Source organism: Diceros bicornis, chromosome 23, assembly GCF_020826845.1.
Source record: "Diceros bicornis minor isolate mBicDic1 chromosome 23, mDicBic1.mat.cur, whole genome shotgun sequence".
In the NCBI taxonomy this organism is placed as follows: Eukaryota; Metazoa; Chordata; class Mammalia; order Perissodactyla; family Rhinocerotidae; genus Diceros; species Diceros bicornis.
In genome coordinates, this window is record NC_080762.1 from 27027949 (window position 1) to 27047628 (window position 19680).

Here is a 19680-nt window from a genome sequence, read left to right on the forward strand (position 1 = left end):
TGAGCATATTTTTGACCACAACGTTTATCCAGTCATTCGCATCAGTCAATCAAAACCAGATACTGGAGTGTTCTTTAGCAACAATTCTTATTTCAAATATTATTTGGCACTTCACGTATTTTTTGAGGGGTTGTTTATCATTCATCACATATTTACTGAGTTTCTCTGTGCATGAGTCTGTGATTGGATACTGGGCCTATAAAAATCAAAGAATCTATGTTCTTAAAGACTCATTGGTATTAGGGCAGGCAGATGTGTGGCAATCTATTTTAATCCATTTGCAGTGGCTACTGGCCATTGTTTGGAATGCCTTTTTTTTTTAAGTCAGCTGTAGGCAGAAGAACTTTTTTTAGGTGCTAGCTATTTGTTGGTTTTTTTAAAAAATGGGCAAATTCTCATACTTGAAGTGTTTCTTTAAAGCATTTTTCTCCCCAAATATCCTTACTCCATGAAATCCCCTATTTAGTCTGCCTTAAGGTGAAACAGCTGTCAGTGAACCATGATGTGACCTTTTACCAGTTGTGTAGTGATTAGTCCAAATACGTCTTAAGAAGTTAGCATCAAGCATCTTCACACCTTTAAACTTGATGCTGGGGCTGTTTTGCAAAACTTAAAAAAGCTGTGATCTTGTACGTTTTTCTGTAACCTGAACTAAAAATCCAAATACAGCAATCATTGGCATGCTTTAGGGCGGTGGTTTCAGGTGGGGGTGTGTACATCCCAGGGGTATGCAGATGATCAATTCATTGGGAAAATGTTAAAATGGTTATTTGTATTTAATCTCATCCTTTTAAATTTCTATTTTTGTGTGTTTTATAATGTACATAATGTACAATTGTACATGTCTATAATTTATAAATAAATAATACATTTATTGGTGCATTATATATTTTTTCCTGCTTTCAATGCATGATCAAAACATTTGGATACGCTGCTTTGAGGTATTGATACGGTGAAATTTCAGCTAAAATGAGAGTTTGGACCTTTGGTACTCACCATCTGAGTTCTCAAGGTGATGTTACTCTGCTGGAGTGGAAAGGTTGGCATTCACTGTGCCAGCCCTGCTGTAGTCCCCAGGAGCAAAGTGATGCTTTTTGAGATGGAATTGAGTAGGGTTTGTTGATGGGGTTAATAGTTGAGGGGAGGGTTCTAAGCAGCCGTTATCCATGGAATGGAAGTGGGGCAGGTAAGGGCAGAAGTGCTAGGGGCGACTTACTGGGACCTCCAGCAAAGGCTACGGCTCTGTTAGTGGTCCCTGCAATCAGTGGCTGCTACATATTAAAGCTGAGTGTGGGAAGGACTGTCCACTCTCTTTTCAGCACTAGATGGTTCAGCTCCAAGGTGTCAGGCTGGATAGGCAAGGGGAGCTGTGTTCCTCTTATCCTTCTGAGCACCTGAGGTTTACACTTTAAAATCTGGATAACGGCAGCGGTGCACATAGGTGTGAGCAGATTCCATGAAGAGCAACTTCGAACTATTTCCCTGTGATTTCCAAGCCTTGTTTCAGTAAAGGGTGATAGGGCTGTGATTTTCTTTAGCAGAGAATGGTTTAGTTTATGGGACTAAAAACCAAAATTAAAGATATTCTTTGTAATTTATTTCTACCTCCACCTTCTAGGTCTACCTCCTTCCTCTTTAATCTTTTTTACTCCTATCTAACCTTTGTCTTTCTTACATGTATCCTTTAATGCATTAAATTTACTTCTCGATTTTCTGGCTGAAAACATTAAGTTCCCCTTTGTAACAAATTCCAGAAGACAATCCATATTTATTCATTGTGCTAGAATTGTATTAGTTTAAGAGAGGTGGGAAGTCGGGCAGGACAAAGAAATCCTTTTATTCTACAAAATTTTAATTTTTTTGGATGGTTGTTGTCAAGAGCTGTGAAGGGTCTGAGATTTTTACTGTATCTGCAAGCTAACAAATTAACCTGCCCCACTGTCACAGACGCTGGCAGAAGACAGGAGACTCCCGGGTCGGAGGCACCACAGGCCACACGAGCTTCATGTTCCCGTCTGCTCCTCTTGTCCCCCAGGTTCCCTGGGGTGATGCTGAGTAGCCCAGGTGGATGCTGCGCATGCAGTAGGTGTGTCACAGCTGAGGAATTTCGAGCTCAGGAGACTTCATCTTTTAAAGGATGTGCAAGCAGGGCTATCTAAGCGGGAGATACTCTCTTCCAAGGCTGTTTTCCACAGAAACATAAAAAGATAGTCTGGAACAAAAGCTGTGTGTCTCTGCTCACAAGATGTGCAGAAACATGAGATACCCATGGAAAATTGTCTCTCAAAAGCTGGAATTCAAAATATAGAGTACCTCTATCTACAAAGAGGTATAGAGTACTTATTTTCAAAGGAGTTGAATTCTATTTAGTGAAAATTAGGATCAGCGAGGTCATCTTCCTTGAGAATAATGTACACTTAAACCTCTTGCAAATGTTTTATCTTATTGTCAAAGATAGTTTTACGTTACAACTGAAGAGAGTTCACTTACCTCTAGAAAATAAACCAGAATTTTTAGTTGAATCCAGTTCAGTGTAACAATGGAAAAGGAGTGTCTAGAAAATGAGCACTATATCTATTGTATATTGTAACCATAAAAGATTTTGATTATTGTCCTCTGCAGCCCTCCCCAAAACCTCAACCCAAAACCTGTCTCTGCCCCCCCAACCACCAAAAACAAAAACAAAAACAAACCCCACATCTTCCCCACAATGTTTGCTTCCAAGTGAGTCTGAGTCCTTGTGGAATAGCTACCATTTCCTCAGTGGTATCCTTCTTCCTAAGATGCTGCCCAAGCCCGGGGAGTCTTTGGACCTTCTTTGGTTGTAATCATGGAGAAACCTCTGCAATATTCTTCTGAACAGTCATGCTGGCACCTGATCAACCTTTGAGGGAAGGTTTATTTTTGTTTTTGACTGTGAAAGTCATTTAGAGATGATGCAGAGGAATAGGGAAGGTAATCAAATTTGTGATAGATACTTTGGTCGAAAATTAGGCATGTGACTAAAATTCAATGAGAGACATTTAAAAAACCATAATCTTTAAACTGCATTGGAGGATTCCCAAGGAGACATCCGATAATGTTACTGGGTAACCATAGCCTCCCTCATTTATACGCATTAGTCTGCATCTACGTCTTTGTCAAATTAGTCTACCTACTTTATAATCACATCCAAGGTTTCTCCAGCTTTTTTGTTTCTTGTTTCTCTGCCACATTCTTGGGACTCCAGTCACTGGCTATTGCTGTATGTCACCTTTCAAATGGCTCCTACAGTTCCTCTTCTTGACATGACAACACGGAGAGAGAGAAAAGGAGGGCACCAGGAGGGGTGCCCCAAGTTGAAGGGAGACAAGGCACCCCTTCCAAGTGTCTTGGAGTTACCACTCTCCCCACAGCCGACTCCTGGTGCAGAACTCTGCACTTACTCCTGTTCCCACGATCCCAAGGAGATCTGGCCCCTCCTACCCCACCCCTACTCACAAGACACTGATCTGGGCCTATTATCATGGAAATTATAAGGATTAATGTGCTTTTCAGCAAAGTGCTGTTGAGAATTGGAGATGAAACTGTAGTGTTATGATTCACGGCATTATTTCTTGATACACTGGAAACCCCCACATCCTTCCAGTCTGCTGACTTAATGACAGGGTGCCTCACTAAATGTCAGGAGTGACGCTCCGGGAGCGGCGCAGTTCAGACGTCAGTTTAGGTTTGGTGATACTGAAACTGAGTTTTGAGTAGAATTGTGAATGTTTCAGTGTGTTAAGAAGAATAATTTTTAGAGCAAGAAAAAAAATCTTAAAAACAGTCTTCCTCCATCTCAGTTTGTAAAGTTTTTCTTTGCATTTGGTACTAGGGTACTTATAATCTGATTCAACCGAATCCCTGCCCCTCAACCCCTCCACTGCCTAATATAAGCAGAGCTGGAATGTAGGGATGGAAATGAAATCCCTGGACTTGAGTCTTGGAGCCACCTCCATGGGGTGGCATTATCGTGGGTGGTTAATGACAGCGTGTGTGTACGTGATGAGAACTTGTGAGGTGCCCTCTCACGGCTCTGATTTGAAGTAATTTGCACTCCCAGTTGCACCCACAGAGGGTCAGGCATTGATGTGAGCGAGAGACATAGATACAAAGTCCCAGAGAAGAGATGTGACTTGTCTTCTCCTACCAGGTGCAGCACCACATTCCACAACCCATGTGTCTTTCCCTGCCCGCATTGCTTCCTACAGCAGAGCTACAACAGGAAGCCCCAACACTGAGGTTCCTCACGTGGCTCCCGGTCCAGGGGCCCAAGGCTGTGGGGAGGGGCAGAGAACAAAGCTGACAGTAGATGATTGTCTGCTGTTCTAGGTGCTTGGGATACAAAGAGAACAAAACAGAAAAAAAGCGGGTAAATTTCCCTGCCGTCCATTCTAGAAGGGGGGAAAGAGAATGAACAATAAACATAATAGATAAATAATTTAAATAGCAAATAAGTTGATAAGTGTGATGGAAAAAAGAAAGAGCAGGGAAAGAGAAAGAAGGCGGGAGGGGAGCAGGTTTCAATTTTCGTGGTCAAGATGGGTCTCATCTCAAAGCTGACATTTGGGCCAAGGCTTGAGGGAGTGAAGAAGTTAGCCATAAAAGTGTCTGGAGGAAGAGTGTTCCAGACAGAGGGCAAAGCTAGCACACAGGCTGAAAGACAGCAGCAGCCTGGCACGTGAGGAGAACATCAAGGAGGCTGGTGGCTGGAGCCAAGCGAATGAGGGGAGAGCAGCAGGGGATACGCTCAGAGAGAGAATGGAAGTTGCAGCAGGCGGGGCCTGTAGTCATAAGAACTTTGGCTTCTAATCTGAGTGAAGTGGGAGCCACTGCAGGGTTTTGAGCAGAGGAGTGACAGGATCTGGCTTATGTTTTAAAAGGATCCCTCTGGCTGTTGTGTTAAAAATAAAAAAAGACTAGGAGAGAGTGGTTGAAGCAGGAAGACCAATTAGAAGGTTATTGCAGAAATTTCCCTGGAATTTTTACATATGTTGTAAGGCAACGGATGCTAAACAGCCATCCATTGTCTATATGGAGGCTCCGACGGAGTGGCAGCTGTGGAGGTGGGGTGCAGTATTTGGATCTCGGATGTATGTATTTTGAAGGTAAACCCTGCAGGAGTTCCTCATGAATTGGATGTGTTGTTATGAGAGGAAGAAGGAAGTAAGGATTCTTCTAAGGTTTTGTGCCTCGGTAGGGGAAGTATAGAGTTGCCATCAGCCGAGAAGGTAAAGGCAAGATGTGGAACAGATTTGGGGGGAAAGATTAGAAGTTCTGTCTTGGATATGTTAGTTTGAGATTCTTCAAATGGAAAAGTTAGGTAGGCAGCTGGATGCACGAATCTGGAGTGTGAGAACAAGGTCCAACTACAAATCTAAATTTGGGGTTCAACAGCATTTACACGCTGACTGAGATCGCCAAGGAAATGAGTGGAGATTGGGCTGAGTGCTGAGGAGGCTTAACCTTATCAGGTTGGGGTGAGGAGGAAATGGCGGAGGAGATTGAGAAAGGAGCTCACAGTGTGGTGGGAGGGAAATCAAGAGTGTGGTGTCCTGAAGACACTGTGTCAAGGAGGAGGGGTGTCACTGGTATTGATTGCTGCTGAGAAGACAAGTGAGATGAGGACTGAGAATTGACCATTGGGTTTAGCCAGGAGGAGGTGTTGCTGATCTTCATAGGAGGAATTTCAGTGGAACAATTGGAGACAAGAACCCCTCTTCAAGTGGGCCTGAATGAGAATGGGAATTATGACAGTGTGGTCTTGGGACAAGAACAGACGAAGCGGCCAATGATATAAATGGGAATCCACAAACAGACCCACACATGTGGACAGACCCATACACTTCACACATGTGACCAGTTGGCACTGCAGAACAGTGGGGGACAGGAAGGCATTTTCAAAATATGGTGCTGGGACAATCGCATACCCATTTGGGGGGGAAAAATGATGCATGTCCCCCATATCATGTCTTATACAACAATTAATTCCAAGTGGCTTATAAGTCTAAATTCGAAAAGCAAAACAATAAAAGCTTTTAGAATATAATATAGGAGAATGTATTCATGACCTCAGGGTAGGAGACAGAGAGCTTGTCTAAAAAGGAAACAACTGAGAAATTCCATTACATCCAAATGCAGGATTTCTGTTCTTCAAAGACACAATAAAGAAATGAAGAAGGCAAGACCCAGAGTGGGAGAAGATATTTACCAGACACATAATTGACAAAGGACTTGCATCCACACTAAACAAAAAACTCCTACAAATTGGTACGAAAAAAGAAAATAGATAGACAGCTCAATAGGAAAATGAGCAATAGGCTTAAAAAGGCACTTCATGTCCCAGATTGGGTTCTTCAGAAGCAGATCCTGAGAAGTAGTTTGTGGAGCAAGATGTTTATTAAGAATCAAGAAGTTTATTGCGGACAAAATGAGGGAGGAAGCAGGATTGGGCAGAGAAAGGAGTTGAACTGTAATGTAGGCCTAGCAAAGCCTGGGCCAACCTGGCAGGGGGCTCAGGATGAACATTGCTTATTGATGTGTCCCATGTCAGACTGAGATGGTGGTGCCTTTACGCCGTTTAGTCCCACCTTGCTCAGTCAACGCGTGGGCTCCCTAGCAAGAGTGTGACCGTGGACAAGGTGGTTCTCTGCAGTTGAGGCAAACCCTGAAGCAGCTGCGGGCTGAGGCTTTCTGCTGACCACGCGCCCTGACGCTGGGCAGCAAGTCCTTCCTCGAAGGACGATCTGAGGCCGTGTCTCCATGTCTACTACTCTTCACAAAACACTATAACCCGAGGGCCAAAAAAGTATATGAAAAGCTGTTCAAGCTCTTATCCATCAGGGAAATGCAAGTTAAAACCACAACGAGATATCACTACAAGCTCACAGGAAGGGCAGAAGTTGAAGAGATTCACAATACCAAGCGGTGTTGAGGACACATAGCAATTGGAAATCTCATATATTCCTGGTAAGAGTGTAAATTTGTAGATTACTTTGTAAAACAATTTGTCATTAGTTACTAATGTTGGAGTTATGCATAGGCAGGGACCTAGCAATTACACTTTTAGGTATTTAGCCAACAGAAATGCATGCACATATGCACCAATAGACATGTGCAAGAGTGTTCACAGAAGCTCTATTCATAACAGCCCCAAACTAGAAACAACCCAAGTGTTGATTTATAATAGAATGGACAAACAAACGTTCCTGTGGTTTTTTTTTTTTTTTTTAATAATTTTGTTTATTTATTTTTCCCCCAAAGCCCCAGTAGATAGTCGTATGTCATAGCTGTACATCCTTCCAGTTGCTGTATGTGGGACGCGGCCTCAGCATGGCCGGAGAAGCGGTGCGTTGGTGCGCGCCCGGGATCCGAACCCGGGCCGCCAGTAGCAGAGCGCGCGCACTTAACCGCTAAGCCACGGGGCCGGCCCCGTTCCTGTGTTTATATAAAAGTTGTGGTAGGCAGCCTCCAAGATGGTCCCCAATGATCCCTGCCTCCTGCTACTCCCATCCTGGGTGGTCCCCTCCCACACTGGACCAGGGTTGGTCTGTGTGATCAATAGCATACAGCAGCAGTGATGATGTGTTATTTCCGTGATTAGGTTTAAAAGATATTGCAGCTTCCATCTTGGGAGCTCTCTCATTCACATCTTTTCTCTTGGACCATTTGCTCTGGGGAATCTACGTCATGAGGAGCCCTATGGGGATGACAATGTGGTGAGGAACTAGTCTCCTGTCTATAGCCGTGTGAGTGAGTTTGGAAGTGGATCCTCCAGCCCTGGTTATGTCTTCAGAGATTATAGCCTCAGGTGACAACTTGACTGCAGCTACATCAGAGACCCTAAATCAGACCACCTAGCTAAGCCACAAATGATTCCTGACTCTCAGAACACAGATGATAGAATAAACGTTGGTTTTAAGCTGCTAAGTTATGGGATAATTTGTTACACAGCAATAGACAACTAATGCAACAGGATTCTATAAAGTAGTGAAACTAAACGAAATGAAGTTACATATGTCAACATGGGTAAAATTTACCAACACAATATTGAGTGAAAGAAGCTAGCCACAGAAGACATTTTTTGTTATCCCATTATTTGACGTTCAAAAAGCAGGTAAAATTCAAGTACTGTGTTTAGAGATGCACGCCCAGATGGTAAAACAATAAAATAAATCGAGGAAGTGATTACCATAAAAGTCAGGCTGGTGGTTACCTTTGGGTGCAGATAGCGGTAGGAAGAGGGAGGGGGCACAAAGAAGGCTTCTGTGCTCTTGCTAATGTGCTCTTTCTTGTTTCTTTCTTTTTTTATTTATTTCTTTTGCTGAGAAAGATTTGCCCTGAGCTAACATCTGTTGCCAATCTTCCTCTCTCTTTTTTTTTCCCTCCCCAAAGCCCCAGTACATAGTTTTTTCCCTCCCCAAAGCCCCAGGACATAGTAGATTCTAGTTGTAAGTCCTTCCAGTTCTTCTATGTGAGCTGCTGCCACAGCATGGCAACTGACAGACGAGTGGTGTGGTTCTGTACCAGGGAACCCAACCCCGGCTGCCGAAGCGGAGCGCGCCGAACTTTACACACTAGGCCATCAGGACTGGCTCTGATGTGCTCTTCCTTGACCTGGGTGGTGGTAGCAGGGGGATTTGTTTTATATAAACCGTTAAGCTGTATGCTTCTGTTTTAACCCCCCTCCCTTTCGTGTATATGTGTTATATTTCACAATGAAAAGGTGAACAAAGAGAATGGAAGGAGAGAACTGGAGACAGAGCGCATACACAACTCTTTAGAGCAATGCTGTTGCAAAGAAGATCAAAGAAACCGAGTAGTAGCTGGAAGAGAACTGAAATCAAGATCTTTTTTTGAGGTGAGACAAACAACACTTTATGCAGAAGAAAATCACCCACTGGAGAGGAAAAACTGACAAGACAGAAGAGGGGTGTTGTTGGAGCCAAGTTCCGTAGCAGGTGTGAGGGATGGGTCTGGGCTCAGCCGGGCACGAGCTCTGGAGATGCTGAATTAGAGTTCTCCAGAGAAACAGAACCAATAGGATGTATCTATGGCTATACATCCTATTAATAAACCTGCATCTATAAATATATAGAGAATCTATATCTGTCTATCCATCAAGAGAGGTATATATTTTAAGGAATTGGCTCACACAATTCTGGAGGCTGGCAAGTCCAAAATCTCCAGAGTGGACCGGCAGGCTTGGAGACCCAGGGAAGAGTTGATGTTGCAGTCTGGAGTCCGAAGGCATTCTGGAAGCAGAATACCCTCTTCCTTGGGGGAAGTCAGTCTTTTTCCTTTTGAGGCTCTCAACTGATTGGACAAGACCCACCCACATTATGGAAGGAAATTGCTTTACTCAAAGTTTACTGATTTAAATGTTAATCTCATCTAAAAGATACCGTCACAGCAACATCCAGACCAGTGTTTGACTAAATATGATGGTACCTTGGCCCAGCCAAAGTGACACATAAAATTAACCGTCATGAGGACTTAGACAGTCTCTGCCAAGTTAACTCACTTGGGGTAGAGAAAGAGGGCCAGAGACACGTGAGGTGTTAGGACACCTCTTGTCCTTGGTGTTCACTCAGAACCTCCGCCTCTTGATTCTTCTGCTGGTCTAGAGAACATCCCCACAGCATTGTGGGAAGGAGAGAGAAGATGGAATCATTGTGTGAATAAAGTAAAATGAGACCCAAGATCTTGATCTTTTTATTTTGAGTTAGCAGCAAGAGCCAGAGAATATTAATTCTGAGAGAGGAAGATGTCTACATGTCTACAAACTTCCTACAGTTTGGCAAGTTTTATATTTGAAAAGACGGTATTCCCCTATCACACGCACTCAAGGAGATCTTACAGGTGGGGCCAGCAAAGCCTTAAGCTACCTAACGCCTGCAGACGAGATGGGCAAGATGCTCTCAGGGGCAGTGGGGATCTTCCCTGGGGACATTCAACCAGGGGCTCAGTCCTACTACCAGGTAGATGCTTTGGGGGACTCACAGCTGTGATTCCCTTGTCCGTGCAGACACTGAAAGAGGTGTCTTCGGCTGAAACGGCCACTTTCTTCTTTCCTGTCCCGGGAAGCACTAGCTCCCTCAGGACTCTCGCCCCCGCAGTTCAGGTGCTCAGTCCCCGGTGTCCCCGGAGTGGGTGAGCGGCGTCTCCGGCTGTGGCCGCCAGGGGGCGCGAGGTGGCCGAGGAGGGCCGAGCCAGGCCCGCAGGGAACGGGGATATCCGGTGCCCCTTCCTGGAGCCCGCCGCGGAGCCGGGGTGCCTGGAGCGCTGCTGCGGTTCCCCCAGCTCCCGGCGCCCTGCCGGCCCCGGGCCAGGCCCCCGCCACTCCCGAGCTCAGGGCGGCTCGGGCATCCGCTCTTTCCCCGCCCCCGAGTCCCGACCTTGTCCCTGTGCCCACCCCAGGACCGAGCTGCTTCTCCTCGGACCCCCAGACGCAAAGGGAGTCCCTGCCGCTTCAGTTTTTGTCCCTCGAGTGGACAGAGCTGGCGCCCTGCCTCCTAAGGGGGCTCCCCCACTGTCCCCAGGCCGTAGCCCGCTGACCCCCCACGTGGGGGAGGAGGACAGCTCGTTCATTGCCCCAGGGGAGTGAGCAGGGAGCTTTCAGGGCCTCTCCCTGGAGCAGGGGGAAATCCAGCGTACCCCCACGGTAAACTTAGTCATCACGCTCCACAGCCCATCCGAGCCGTCTGGAGACTTCTTTGGGGCCAAGAACAGGGTTGCCAGATTAGGACACACAAAAGAGGATGCCCAGGTAAATTTGAATTTCAGATAAACAACAAATTATTTTTTAGTATAAGTGTATTCTGTGCAATATTTGGGACATACTTATATTTTGAAAAGTATATGTATTTATGTATATATAATATATATGTGCATGTATATATATATTATATATATATTTTTTGTTTATCTGAAATTAAAATTTGACTGAATGTCCTGTATTTTTTGTGGCAACTCTAGCCAGGAATGAAGTTATGTGGAGGGAGGAGGGGAAAGGTTGTGGGGGAATAAAAGAATGTGTGAAGCTCTCACTATGAAAGATACTCATTTCTATTTGGTCTTTTGAATATCTTCCTATCTGTGTATTTTTAATTCCATTTATAAAACCCTGCTAGTTTTTTAAAAAAAATCCTACTTCTCTCTGTTTTGTTTCAAACTCAAGCACAACCTTGTCCATGACTTTTTCCCCTAAGCCCTCAGCTTTCTTCACAGATTTTAAAAAGAAGCAACTGATCATTTCAATCACGGCATTCAGCTTAAGCTGCTACCCTTTGTGACTATGGAACATTTTCTTTTGAGGAGCTTAATATTTTTATAGTAATTTATTTTTATGGGAAAATCTATATTTTGCTGTTTAGGCGGAGAGGTTTACTTTCTGACTGGAGCCCAAGCTGAATAGGAACTTTGCTGTGGGGTGGAAATACAGAAGTCATGATACCACCCTCACAGCCCTGAACAAAGCCTGTGGGAGCCTCCTGGGGACCTCAGTTCTGGGGAACCATTTCACACGCACTATCCTATGGGACACACACACACACACACACACACACACACACACACACACACAGTCTATGTGTCCATTGCATTTAGATTTTGGGCCAAGGGACTCATTCCCCGTATTACATTACTAATAACACTGCTTGGCCCTTGTTAAGCTCTTTTCCCTCACTCCACTGTGGAATCCCATCAAAAATAGGACTGGCTCAGATGTAGATATGCGTCCCCTTCGTCCTGACCTGCTTGGTCATGGAGGAGAGGAAGCCAATAAATCAGTTTCCTGGGGCTGCTGTAACAAACTACCACAGACAGGGGGGCTCAAACAAGTTTATGGTCTCGCTATTCTGGAGGCTAGACGTCCAAATTCAAGGCGTTGGCAGGGTTGGTTCCTTCTGAGGCCTGTGAGAGAAGGATCGGTTCCAGGACCTCTCCTTGGCTTGTAGATGGCGTCTTCTCCCTGTGTCTCTTCACATTGTCTTCTCTCTATGCATGTCTGTCTCTGTGTCCAAATTTCTCCTTTTTATAAGGACACAAGTCATATTGGATTAGATCCCACCTAATGACCTAACTTAACTTGATTACTTCTGTAAAGACCCTGTCTCAAATAGGGTCGCGTCCTGAGGTAATAGGGGTTAGGATTTCAATATACCTTTTTTTTTTTGGAGGGGAAGAGACGTGATTCAACCTGTAACACCAAGGAAACTGATGAGTGAAGGTACAATTCATTGGTACCTGAGAGACGACTCTTTGAGGGGTGCCCTCAGCCCCTCAATAGATAGGGCCATGGCTGCCAGGCTGGGGCTTTGGTCAGGAAGCTCCTAGAACCCGAGAAGTGCTAGCTTCATGGGAAAGAGCTCTCTTCCTGTTGGATACCTAAGCTCTGTCTGAGAGGCCGACCGAACTCCTGGCAGGAGAGGTGCTTTCCTCTCCACAGTGAGCCTTTCCGTGATGGAGATGTTCGCCTCAGGGAGGGTGCTTCTCTTCCCCAAGGCAGGAGCCCACTTGTGTCCTGTCACTGCAGGGGGGAACAGGACCTTGAGCAGAGCATTCTCCACAGATTAGTCCAATATGTGTGGCCCTGAGTTCGTTGGGGAGCTGGGAATTGGTCCAGGAAAGAAAAACAAGGGCCAGGCATTTGGAGGATTTGAGGTAAAAATTTAATAACATGTGTAGTAAATGTTCGTAGTAATTCAAGTCTCATAAAACCCTTCCTCCCCACACTGTATCCCCTTACTAGGACAATAAAACTCTAATGCAACTCTGTGTATTGTCACACACAATTGAAATCCGAGGATTCAAAATAATACCCTTGCCTATTTCTTTCTAAGGGAGCATAGTCACTGAAGAGTTTCAAATTCAGACTTTGGTCACCTCATCATCCTCATAAGATTTTAATATTCTAATTAGTAACAGGAAATCATGCAAGCAAGGGAGAAAAATCCCAGTTCCTCTATTGGTTCATGGGGAAAAAAGAATCCAGTCCATCATTCTGTAATTTCTAGAGAACCATCACCCTTCTAGTAGCTGCTAGGTCCAGTGTGAAAACAGGCTAAGAGCACGTGCGATCTCCCACCTTTGCCCGTCCCCCTGGGAGAGTCTCCAGGCTCCAGCAATGCTAGCTTGGCAGTCAAGGCCATCCTGTCCTGCTGTGTCAGGACAGATTTTTTGACCCCCAAGCCAAATTTCAGATGGTCCTTTTTGCAAAGGTGAGATCCTTTGTGTCACTATGTTGTGGATATGATTTTTTAATCTCCCTAAAATATACAGTGTGTTGGAAGTGCAAAATATGGCATATGAACTAATGGGACAGAGAGTTGACTGTGGGGAGGAAGTCCCCCTGCTGTGACTGTCAGTGCAATATGGGGCTCTGAAGGCAGTTGTTTGGGAAATGAATTGGAGTCTGTCCTTAAAAATAAAGTTGTCTGGCAAAGTGAGGAAGCCTTGATCCCGCTGAAAGCCACAGGAGCAGCTAGGGGCTTACCATCTTTCTGCACACCTTTAAGAACAGTTGAGGCTTGTGGCTGCTAATCAGCACCTGCAAATCATTTTAATCATTAGTTTCTTGATACATTGTGAGCACATTAATAATTTTTTTTTATAATTTTATTTATTTATTTGTTTTTCCCCAAAGCCCCAGTAGATAGTTGTATGTCATAGTTGCACATCCTTCTAGTTGCTGTATGTGGGACGCGGCCTCAGCATGGCCGGAGAAGCGGTGTGTTGGTGCGCGCCCGGGATCCGAACCCGGGCCACCAGCAGTGGAGTGCGCACACTCAACTGCCAAGCCACGGGGCCGGCCCCACATTAATAATTTTATCTCAATACATTTAAGGTAAAAAGAGATTGCGGGTAAAAGACTAATTTAATCACGTGTGCGCATGGGCACCAACACCCTTTTCCCCTCCTTGGCACCCTCCTTCTATGACATATATCCCGTCATGCTTTTGTGGGTCAACCCTGCTCCAGAAGACCCACTCACCCTTTCATAGCCAGCACGTGCTTTCTTTCTGTCAGCCTCTTCATTTCCTTTTCTCCTCCTTACACACATTTGCATCTGTTTCCCGTCATTTAATTGTTCTGTGTCATGGTTTACATTTTATTTTTCAATTTCCCTCTGTCTACTATCTTACATCTAGCTTTTCTTTAGCAAATACATACTCATTTCATTCTCATACTGTGTCCTTGATAGTTTCCCCTACTCAGTTTGCTATTATTTTTTTTATTTGATTTTTTTGATTTTTTGTTGTTGTTATTGCTTTGATTTTTTTCTCTCTTTCAGGGGTAGGGAAACCAGGGTGCAGGTGCCAAAGCTGGTCAACAGGACATCGCCAGCAGCCCTGTGCCATTGGCCCTGGTGACATACCTGCCAATCTCTTCACTAGTGGTCTCTTTCATTCTTGTGAAAGCAGAGTGTGGTTAAGTCCCCTTCCCACGCACTCCAGCCTGTTTCGGGAAGTTTGGGTGGATGATCCCTACCTGGCAGCATGTTCAGTCTCCTTCTTCCCCAAAGTTGCATGTGCCTACGGGTGTACTGCTCTTCTACAATCCCCCTCTGTAGGGCGTGTGGGGATAACAGATAGCAGGGTCTAGGGGGAGAGCAGGCAGGTTGATGAAGACATTAGTGAGTAGTGGAATGTACTTCTGTGGGGGGAGTTGTTTTCCTGGGTTACTTTGAACAAGGCACTTCTCTGTGCTTTGGAATATCAGGAGATCAAAGGGCATGCTCTTGAAAGTTTTAAGATGGCTCCAAAACAGTTTGTTATAAGTTTGGTGAAGCTAGTTCTAGATTGTTTTTTCAAAAAAATTTGGATTGATGACCTTCTCAAGGGGCACTGGAATGATACCTCTGACTACTCTTTGAGAGTCTTTTGCCTCCCAGGGAATGTCATGTGCTGTTTTTTTCCTGGCTGCCTTCAAGACTTCCTCTTCATCTTTTGTTTACAGCAGTTTGAAAATGATATACCTAGGTGTGATATTTTTGTTTGTTTTTGTTTTCTGCTTGATGTTTCTGAGCTTCTTGGATCTGTGGTTTGGGGTCTGTCATGAGTTCTGGAAAATTCTCAGCCATTAGTTCTTCCAGTATTTCTTCTCCCTCATTGTTTCTCTCTTCTCCTTCTGGTGTTTCAATTGCATATGTAATAGACCATTTGATATTGTCTCACTTTAAATATAAATGTATGGATATAGTACGAGTAAAAGGATGAAAAATAAATACCGTGCAAACACTAAAGAAAGCTGGAGTAGCTATATCAATATCTGAAATATATCAGCATCTGAAAAAGTAGACTTCAGAATAAGGAATATTATCAAGGATAAATAGTGACATTATGTAATGATAAAGGGATCAATTCCCCAAGAAGACATAACAATCCTACATGTGTACATACCTAACAGCAGTGCTTAAAAAGACATGAAGCAAAAACTGCTAGAACTGAAAGGAGAAAGAGAAAAATCCACAATCATAGAAGGAGGCTTCAGTGATTGATCCAAAAGTAGACAAAATCAGTAAAGACATAGAAGATCTGAATAATATCTTTAGCCAACTTGACTTAATTGACATTTATAAAATACTCTACCCAACAACAGCAGAATACACATTCTTTTCAATTGCACACAAAATATTCACCAAGATAGACCGTATGCTGGCCCATAAAGAAAACCTTAACACACTTTTAAAAATGAAAATCTCTTTTTGGTTCCTGGAGCTGCAGCCCTTAGACAAGTGGCTTTCTGGGGCATGCACCATGCTGTTGGGTGGCGATGCCACCTGGAGAGCTTGTAGGGTGCCCCTGCTGTGTCCAGGGGTGGAGGGCAGGTGGAAGAGTTAAAAAAAAAGCAAAAGAAATCTCACCAAGTATGTTTTTGGAGCATAATGAAATTAAACTAGAAATCAGTAAAAATAAGACATCTGGAAAATCCCCAAATATTCAGATATTAAAGAACACACTTCTATATAACCCATGGGCTAAAAAGGAATCCTCAAGGCAAATTTAAAAATACTTTGAACAAAATAAAAATGAAAATATATTATGTCTAATTTGTGGGTTGCAGCTAAAGCAGTGCTTAGAGGAACGTTTATAGCATTAAAATGCTTATATTAGAAAAGAAGCAGTGTCTCCAACCAATAATCTAAGTTCCTACTCTAAAAAACCAGAAAAAGAAGAACAATTAAACCCAAAGCAAGCAGAAGGAAGAAAATAATAAAGAGCTTAAATCAATGAAATTGAAAAAAAGGAAAACCTTCCTACCAACCCCCCCCAGAAGAGTCCTAAGTCTCTCTGTTTATTAGTGGATGCAAATAGAGATGTGTAGAGGAGGAGGAATTAATTCAATTACACAGGTTAGACCTGTGACTGTTAGCTCTCTTTCATCTAGTACCACTGTGAAAACTAGAGGTTATGAATTAAAAAAAAATATTATAAACTATTTAAGTCATTTTAAAACCTAAAATCTGTTGAGTGCTTATGACATTCCAGGTATTGTTATAAGCACTTTAAATGTATTAGTTTATGTAATCCTTACAAGTAATGTATTTTCATCCCCATTTTATAGATGTGGAAACTGAAGCACACAGAGGCTAAGTAATCTGCCAAAAGTTACTTACCTAATAAGTGACAGAGTCAAGATTTGCATCCATGTCCTCTGGCCTCAGAGATCAGATGTAAAGGAGTGTTTTTGCTGGTATCTGTGACCGTGAGTCCATGATGGAAGAGGCTGTATTTGTTTCTTCCATGCCTAGTACGGTGTCTGGCATACAATAGATCTAGATAAGTGCTAGTTGGCTGATTTAAAACTTGAGACCATTTTAGAATACAAATGAAAAAAACCTTGGCCTATTGGAAGGGTGATGACTACCACTCTACATTTTAAACTATTTATAAATGACTGATGTTGGTCAATATAGACAACCCTTCACTCTATATCTTATGATGTGATATAATGGGTGACAGAGGGAGACGGGGTTTGGGGATTGAGCAGATAGATGGGGACTGATGTTTCTCTGATAACATCACAGAAGTCACAGAGGAGAGCAAAGAATTCAGTGTCTTGAATCTTCAAGTCCATTCTATGAGTTAACTGTCATTACTCCCAGTCTGAGGGGCCCAGAGAGAGTTTAGGTAACTTGCCCAGGATGCTCTGCCTACACGCATTGGGTGAGGGGTCCCCCAGAGCAGGCTGATATCCTGCTTGCCCTCTTTCCAATAAGCATTGTGGCTGAAGAACTGAGGCTTAGCTGGCTCCCTCCCTCACTGCCTTCAGGTCTTAATGCAGCTTCACCTCCAGGAGACTTTCCTGCTACCCTAATTTTAATTAAAATTCCCCTCCCCCTCACCACACCCCTGATACTCTCTATCCTCTTTCCCTACTTAAATTATTCTCCTTAGCCCTCATCACCATTTAACATGTACACATTTTACTTATTTATCTTGTTTATTGTCTGTCTTCCTACAGTAGAAAGTAAGCTCCATGAGGGTAGGGAATTTGATCTGTTTCTTAAGCTGAGCCTGGAATAGTGCCTGGCACACAGAAGGCATTTGTTACGTGTTTGTTGAATGAATGAATGAGTAAAGATTTGCTGTCATCTCAGCCATCATAAGTTAGTAGAAGGACATTCAGAAGTCAGGAATCTGTAAGCATCTGATATACTAGATAGCTCAAAAGGTGCCATATTTATTATAAAATTACTGTCCATGATAGGTGTGTGCCGGGCACACAGTGGGTCACATTATTTATCCCAAACCAGGGCCCAATAATAAATATGGCACAGTTTCCACTTTCAAGGAACTCTCTCCCACTCATTTGGAGTTCACTGATCTCTGAATTTATTGAGTGCTGTGTGGCAGGCAGTGTTCTAGGCTCCACAGGGTTCACTGGATCTCTCCAAGAAAAAATTCCAACATCCAACTAGAGAGCAGTGATTAGGGGTTTTCATAAAGAATGTGTAGAAACAAGGAAATCTTTATTATGGGTAAAAAAGCAGTCAAATTAGGCTTAAATTTTTTAAAATTATGTTTACAATGTTTATTTTAATTTACAATTGAATTTTATTACACGTTTTTAAAAATTGTGACTCTTCTTAGGTGAAAAAAAATCATGTTCATAGTATTTGTGAACTCCTAAACTTCCATGGGTAGAGGATCAATGATTTTCTTTTTTTCTATTTTTCTGTATCTTCCAAATTTTTTAATGAACATGCTTAAAACTTTTTGTTTGGGGCCGACCTGGTGGCGCAAGCGGTTAAGTGTGCCTGCTATGCTGTGGTGGCCTGGGGTTCGCTGGTTTGTATCCCAGGCGTGTACCGATGTACCGCTTGGCAATCCATGCTGTGGCGGCGTCCCATATAAAGTGGAGGAAGATGGGCACGGATGTTAGCCCAGGGCCAGTCTTCCTCAGCAAAAAGAGGAGGATTGGCAGATGTTAGCTCAGGGCCGATTTTCCTCAAAAAAAAAAAAAACTTTAATGTTTTTAAAAATCAAAGTTGCCTATATATCTATCTGATTTAAAAAGGCAAGTAATTCTACAAGATTTATATAAAAAATAGTTGTTCCCTGTTCCCTCATCCCCATTCTCCAATGACAACCATTTTTTTAGCTGGTTCTTCTGGTATTTGTCTTTAAATTTCTAACTAACCTGCACATATTCCCATTTCTTGATTATTTTTTGTTTTAGACATAGTCTATTGATTTCATAGTCTATTGACTTTGGAAGATGAGGGTATAGCTTGAAAACCTCATCCCACCTCTTCCTCCCTCCATCTTCCCAATAAAGTTATAGCATAACTTTCAGTAAAATCAATACTTACTGTTAATATTGTTTCAAAAATGTATCTATTACTTTGAATTGAGCCATATAGTGTACTATGGTTATATTTCCTTCTTTCTTTCTTTTTTTCTTTCTTTCATTCTCTTTCTTCTTTTTTTTTAAGTTAATAATTTTCTCTCTCTATCTTTTAAAAATTTTTGCTTGGTTTTCCCAGTACCTATCACAAATTTATCCCCAAATCACCCATCATAATGCCTTCATTATGTTCGAGCATTACCTTACCTCCTAGTTTTAGTTTTTCCCTTGGAGATATCCCTCCAGGATGGGCAACTCTCTAGGTCCGTTGCATATCTATCATTCTGGAATTTCCCCTCACCATTATTCTGGAACAAATCACTCCTATCAACTGCCCCATGATGATCTGTCCATCTTTAAACACTCCTGAACCAAGCCGTAGAGGACACAGGGGAAGAATTGAGGACAGGCCAGAACCTGACACCATGTTTCCTTTCACCTCTGGTGTTTGCTGCCTGGGGAGAAAGGGAGGCTGAGTGGTCACCTCTGGGACTCTGTAGGGCCACAAGCTCTGCCCAGGTGATGGTAAGACAGTGCTAACTCTGCCCTGTTATTTCTGGGAGAAACTTAAGGACTCCCCTGCTGCCCTCTTAATGATGGTGAGGTTATTCTGGGACATGTTGGGTTACAATACCAAATGGAATAAGATTTAAGCCAATCAGCTTGCCCTAACACCGTGCTGTGCTAATGTGGGGAACCAGCTACAACTGGAGAGATAATGTAGTCACAACTCTACTAGGCAGTGTTATGGTACCTCCAGGGCAGTCAGGGCCCCTGATAGAGAGTTGATCTACATCAAGAAATGCT